This window comes from Sinocyclocheilus grahami, unplaced genomic scaffold, assembly GCF_001515645.1.
Source record: "Sinocyclocheilus grahami isolate Dianchi unplaced genomic scaffold, SAMN03320097.WGS_v1.1 scaffold131.1, whole genome shotgun sequence".
Lineage (NCBI taxonomy): Eukaryota > Metazoa > Chordata > Actinopteri > Cypriniformes > Cyprinidae > Sinocyclocheilus > Sinocyclocheilus grahami.
Window position 1 is genome coordinate 162,569 of NW_015505310.1, and position 7,293 is coordinate 169,861.

General features: G+C 37.2%; 1 protein-coding gene across 1 annotated transcript in view; it reads left to right on the forward strand.

Annotated features, from left to right (window-relative positions):
• The first annotated feature begins 3,638 nt into the window (after nt 1-3,638).
• The window catches only part of LOC107590663 (cAMP-specific 3',5'-cyclic phosphodiesterase 4B-like), a 124,095-nt gene continuing 120,440 nt past the window's right edge, over nt 3,639-7,293 (forward strand). Inside the window, exon 1 of the mRNA XM_016279564.1 lies at nt 3,639-4,017. The gene's annotated coding sequence lies outside the window, so the exon portion shown is untranslated. The remainder of the gene's footprint in view (nt 4,018-7,293) is intronic.

The window sequence follows — 7,293 nt, forward strand, 5'->3', positions numbered from 1 at the left end:
TAGCCGCTTGATCTGCCATTTCTTCAGGTGTTAATGTGCGTGATTGAATGTAAGTTTATTTACTTCTTCCCGATTATAAGTCGACGATGTTTATTTCGTTGTTGTGTTTAAATATTCATCTTGTGTAATCGAACCTTATATTGTTTATAATGTTGTTATATTATAAGTACATATTAAAAGATGTACGGTGATTCAAATGCGTATGCTCGCTACTGTTAATCCTTTCCTGGTTATGTTGATTCATGTATAACGTGTCAGTAGCAAGTTGTTATTTACATGTCTGTAATTTACATTTAGCAGATGCAAACTGATGCTTGTTTTATTCTGTTTATTTCAGCAAGACCACATTTAACACTCCGTGGCCTTAAGTTGTACAATATCCAATCTACTTGGAGCAATGTTGTGCCATCTACTGTGAACAGTTAAATACTTCAGATAAAGAGTTGAACAGTGCCCTGTCTCCTGTCGCACTTCTTACCCGAGTCCCGTGGTGGATTAGCATCAACACCCCTACCGATCTATTAGTCCCGTTCATTTTGAGTGTGTATTTCAGTAAAGTTTTCATCACTTGAAGACAGAAATAATGTTTTCTGAAAAAAGCATTTTCCTTCTTTAGTTTTCAGAAAGATTTAAGAAATGCATCGGTATTTTGCTATGACCTACAATATGTTCTACTGCTATTTCAGTGAACTTTGTAAACACATGTAAAAACAAATCTTAATTTCTAATCTAAACAAGGCCTCTGTGGGGGTGATTAATCGCTAGGCTAATTGCTGATTGGTTACTAATGAGAAGACAGTGCTGGTGTTACAGTGTGTGTAATTGTGACCTCGGGGACGCTGATATCCTCCTGCTCTGTCTAGAGTTAATGTGATGTGTCTGAGAAATCGAATGCTGTCTTATTTGTCAAGCTCCATCTGTCTAGAATGCCAGTGTGCCACGGGGTGAGAAGATTTCTGAATAGATGTTCTTGTCCACAAACATATATAAGTGTACTTGAAGTTTAGATGGACAATACACAAACATATCTGTGACGAGTAGGGCGGGGCCGAGAGCCGTGGGAGCGGAGCGAGGCCGGTGGAGTGAATGATAATGAGCGACACCTGCGCCACTCATCGGTCTCGAGTCCCACGAAGGAGCTCCGTAAGGATAAAAGGAGAAGTAACGACAGTAAAGGACGAGAGAGGACCAGGCCTGGATTTTATGTTGTTTTGTTTCTGTTTGTGCGCGGCAGTCATCTGTGAGGGGCTGTCGTGCTATTTTCAGTTTTGTGTTTATTTTATTATTAAAGTTTTGTGTTAAAATGTTTGCCGGTTCCCACCTTCTTCCCAATCTATGAACTTTGTTACAATATCATTTATTGTACCTATAAAGCATTTCCGCATTGCCACTAAAATAGATGCTTTAGTAAAATGTGGGCCATAAATGTTTATGCATGAAAGCTTGACCATATGAAACATCTGTGTGCCATTTTGTCGTCTGAGTTTTGAATGAATGTGTGTGCATGAGAGAAAGAGAGTGCACATGTGAAAAACCCTGTCATTCGGACACAGGATAGCAGATGGTCTTGTTTCTTAATCATGGTCATGGTGCTTAAGCTCTAAATCCTCAGTGGAACAATGCAACCAGGCTTTAGCTTTAGGCTTTGCCTGACCACCTCAAAGACTGGCCTTTAGTTACTGACACATTCCCTGGCCTTGTCCCAATTCCCTGAGTGGTCACCCCGACCTAGTCTTCTTCAGCCGTTATTGGGGATTTTCAGCCATAAGTATCAATGCTTTATTGCTAAGTAGAGTGATTCCAAAGCCGATTATGGAAATGATCAGTGAAAAACATTCATAAAGGTTTAACTACCTTGCAATTACTGTGTGCTTTCAACGTCTGGAAGATTCCTTAGTGTCTTGTCTGCCAAATTAAATGCTCATGATGAAATTTCTAATACATGACCTTGGATAATTGAATAATAGGCTCATAATCATGTGGATCATTCAGTTGTTCATTCATTTCGTCATCAGCATTTAAAACTGTCCAGACCGTTTCATCTGTATTCAGCGGTATATTTTATATATGTAGACATTCAAATCCATCTAATAATCTGACATTGCATGGTGTATAGTTTAAGATGACTGTTGTTGTTAGATGTTTTATATACTTGTACATTAGCCTAATTGGACATTCACAAGTTACAGAATTCACACTTTAATTTACTTTTGTTCATTTGTGCAACTTTAGAGGTCCCTAAAGTTGTCAGGAAATTCAATTCAATTTAATTTTTTTGTAATTACAATGGATAGCTGCTCACGTGCATTTGGTGTTGCCGTAAAGCGATTTCGTACCCGCTCACTAAACTCCAAGAACATTCTACAAGAACAGACATTTATGGGCAAGCATGGGAAAGAAACAGAAGCCTTATTCGTCATTCGTCAGTGTATTATCAGAACATGATTTTGAAACTGGCATTTCAAGGTAAAAACTTACACCCAGTTGCTGTAATAGTAGGTAATGTACTGGCCAACAACCACCACAATACAAATAAGAGATTTAGTATATAGTAATGTGTGAAAACAACAATAAATTTGTCATAAAAAATAACTTGAGATAAGATGAGGTAAACTAAACACTGCAGTACTTGGGGTTAAATAATTTAAGCAATTATGAGAATCTGTGTAATTAAACTATGTCAGCTTGACAGCTGGAATCAACAGAGTATGGAAACTGACATCCTCTTCATATCATGTGTTGCATTGTTGTCTTTTTGACCACTGTGTGTGTATAAGTAGGCTACAGTATATTCAACAAAGTGTCCGTTTCTGCCAAGTTGATTTATAAAAGCTCTTGAAAAAACTGTGACAAGACCAGCACTGCTCATCACATGACTCTATACATTGTGAATCAGGGCTAGCTGTCACATGGGGAAGTGTGTCACAAGGACAGTCTCAGCAAAGGTTTTGAGTCGAAAGTCAAAACTAGTTTTTTTCTAGTGTTGGTTTTAAATGTCCGTTTCAAATCAATATATTTTTACTATTGATTTATTTTCTTTCTTTTTTAAATATCTTTTTTTTCTAGTTCTGATTAGTTTTCTAGGTAACAAGTGAGCACAACAACACACACACTGACATATAGCCTATTTAGTTAAAGTCAATTGTATTTTAACCAAAAATCTGAACCGTCTTCTCAAGACAAGTACTTCAGGATGGGGAGTTGTCACAATATAATATATAATATATTTTTTGTTGACTCAAATTTTTGGTTTTATACATTTAGTTTTTTATAATTGTTATAATTTTTTACATCAAATGTGTGTTAAATGAACTATCTCTTTTCCTGAGCAATAATGGGGGAAATGTTCAAGAAAGATTTTTTTTTTTTGCAGCCAATACTTAAATGTATCCACCTATAATATAACCGACTTTCAGAAACCACCCACCCTAAAAAAAAAATCCCCCAATTTCCAGCCTAAATGACTCATGCAGGAATGGACAAATGCTCTATTTGAACCAATGCCTGGAGACGAGCATAAAATAGATGCAGTAAATTGAGCATTCATCCTTTCATCCAGTGACTTGATCACACGCATCCCACGTCTCAGTGTATATAAGCGCTCTTGTATTGGAGATCCTCCTCTGCTTTGACAGGCACAGTGAACGCTCAGCATCTAGAAACGAAAGCGCGAGCCTGGTACGCGTGAAAACCGCCTGCATCTTGCCAAAACGACACCGAAACCGAATCCCAGCATCTTTTTTAATGTGGTTGGAGAGCTCATTTCTGCACGGACTCCGTGTACCAGTTCAGACTGTCTGAGAGCAGCGGTGTTGAAGGACAGAAGCGGAGAGGGTTTCTATAGCGGGACAGAAGATGCTGCTGCTGCTTCTTCATTGACGGCTCTGGTCCACCTCATGAGTTATACACACAAAAACACAACGGCACAACACTCGTGTTCTTGATCACGAGTTTAAAACGGGTTCCTTTTGTGCCTCTTTTGTCTCCCACGTGCAAGAAAGTGGATCCGTATTTGAGGTGAGAATGTGATTCTCAGATGCTTGTTTCTGCTTTTGTTCTATCGTTTACATTGTTGACTTTATTTTTGATATTAGAGTGTTCTGTTTTGATACGTGAGTGTGTGTTTACATCTCCGGATATTCTCAGTTGGGATGCTGAGGGGCTGTTCATCAGGATTATTCAGGGATGTCTGATTAAGTTGCTCTACTAGATTTGATACCAACGCGGATAACAGCGGGTTTTATTTACAACAAACACCATATATTAAGAAAAAGTACCATGAACGAGATTTTTCTGCAATTCGTTCTCCGTTTGTACAGCAGCATTAGTCTTTGTAAGCAAGTGTTATGAATCAAAAGTGTTAATTCAATGGAAAAGCAGTTGACCGCCGTTGTAAATAGAACGAATTTAAATGAATTTATCTGTAAATTCAATGTTTTCTCCTATCAAACGGAAACGTAGTTGTTGGTTTTGCCAGCCGCAAGTAAAGGGGTTTTCGAAAGTCGGAGCTTCGGTGTTTTGGCGTTTTACGATCACTCGGAACGGGTTTCCTACGCGGGACATGGAAAACACGGGGTGGAGCTGGAACCGGATGGTTACAGAGAAGGGAGAGAAAATCTCTGTAGATTGAAATAGAGACTGGCTTTAAGTTTGTGTGGGGTTTGTTGACACAAAAGGGCCAAATTCTTAATGTGCATTCTTATGCAATCTTGTGTTTTCATACTACGCCATCGAAGTTCAATTCCAATATTCAAGAACACAAGTTCAAGTTCAGAGGATGCGTGAAAGTAGACTACCCTAATGTGTTCTTGATATTAAGGATGCAATGAATGCAGACTTGAGAGAATCAAACCATTAGAAATCCCAGAACTCAGTGCGGGCAGATGACGCACGGAAGCCTAAGCTTTAAACTTGTAGCTTTAAACTTCTCACTCCAAGTTCGTAAATAAGTGGGGGCTTGTAAAAGTAAACATTTGCCATTTTGTTTGGTGTAATTTTAATAAAGTGATAAAGACCTGGAGAAATCCTGCAGTTTTTATTGGCATTTTAAGAAGACTCTTAACATTTACAAAGCATAAGTAATATTACTGTACATGTACACAGGCCTACTCATTTACGTGAGTACATGCCGTAAAATAAAAAGATCACATGGTCAGTCTGACAAAGATATGTTCTGTGTCCTTGTGTCCTTCCGAATTCTTTCGAGGTAGCCTTCCAAGACCGATCTCCAGAAGAATACAAGTTTGTTTTATGCAAAACAGCCAAGATGCACACCAAATCACTGGCCAATGTATCTCTGAAATGTATGTTAATCAGTAGATATATTATTATTTACCACTTACTTAATATCAGTTTTTAATTATTGAACTGTTGCATAAAAACAATGAAACCTGCATGTGTTTTACTGAATATCAGCATGACAGATGATCTTGTTCATGTCAAACTCTTATGAAAAGTGATACAAATTAGCTATTTTAAAACATTTCAACACCTTCAGTGTGATTATGCTTTATTATGATGACTTTATTACCAAGTAAAGTGAAAGGACACACTGTAGCTGAATGGAAGTTTGCTTAAGTAAATGGATTTGAATCATTTACTTAAAACAACCATTAAAACATTACATGCTTGAATAGGTAAATTACTGTTATGGGGGTAATTACACTTTTCATACAAATTTGTCTAATTCTAGTGTATTTATTGCCTTAGGAATTAATCTGATGCACCAGAAATATTTATCTGTCAGATTTAGTTTTAATCTGTTGAATGCGCTCAGTATTCAGTTGTACTGGCTTTCAGTTTGACTTACTGATCCATGCAAAATGTTTGTTTAAAGTGCAGTTATTGCAAGAAAATAACGATGATGATGATAGTAGAAAGAAGTAAGCATTTGTTAAACCCTGCTTTGCTTGTTTGAAGTCTTCATTGCTCGGCCAGCAACAGCAGACTGAAGTGCTGTTAGCTGGCAAGGCAGTGAGCCCTGGGAAATACCACCATCCATCTCCACATAACGACATTATATTTCTATCTTTGCTTTCTCTGTAGTAAATTGGTGTGTGTGTGTTTTAAATATGACCACATTAGACTGTTTGTGTTTTGAATAATTTTAGTTTCCCCCTTCCATCCTGTCACATTTATTTCACACATTATGTGCACCATGTATTGTTGTTAATATATATCACATTCCGACACAAGAAGATCTGTATTCCTGACATATAAAATATTTATATATCTTGTGCCTAAACATAATAAAAAAGCCGTCCGGTTCAGCAGTATTAAGGTAATTTCTCAAATAGAATAGTAGAAATGGCAAACAAGTCTGATACATTCTTATCATGGCATGTTTATGGTGTTCCACAAGGAGCTGTTATGGGTTCAATTTTGTTCTCATTGTAGTTTTTTAACCAGCTAAAATAATTTACTAAAATTAAGTTCCTTCAGTAGTTAATCTAGATGAAATAATCACATTTCCTTGTAATTATTATCACTGTTCACATTAGAGCCAAGATACTCCTTATTAATAATAATATTATTTTCTAGGCCCTAATCATCGCAACCTTAGTAACTTTAGTTTTCAATACATTTTTGTTTTTAGAATTGGAAGATCTCTAAATTGATTTATGTGAGGCTAATTCATACAAAAAATATTTTTGTCTCTTAATGTGCACATTGCTCCAGTGTTGCTTTCGTCAACGAAAATTATGACTAAATATAGTCGTCAACGAACCTTTATCACGTGATGAAAACGAGACGTCATGTGACGATGACGATAATTAAATGTACAATGCAATATCGTTGACGAATAAAAACGAGACGAAATGTGGCTTACAAAATAAAAACTATGCTAAAATGTCTCTTCATTTTCGTTGACCAAAACGAGACGAAACGAAATGTTCTAATGTTATTTCGTCTCATTATTATTATTTTGCCGTATTTCTGTTTCCTGTGTCTCCTTCAGGGGCTGCATCAGGTCACACTGCGCAGACGCAGGCGACGTCACTTCCTCAAGCCCCACTCGTGGAATTATTTAGAGCAGTGTTTCCCAACCGGGGTGCCGCGTCTGTCGAGAGCAGGGGTGCTGTGTAAAAAAATATTTTTTTTATATTTTTAAATTGCTAAAATGTTCAAAAAAGCAGCTATTATATAATATCCATTTCTAATGCCGCCAATAATTAGAGGTGCACAGAAATTCCGGCTGCCGAAAATGAGTTCACTGCTCAGGGTTCACTTGTGTGTGTGTGTGTGTGTGTTATCCCGCTCTATGTGTGTGTGTATTATCCATAGACTGTATGG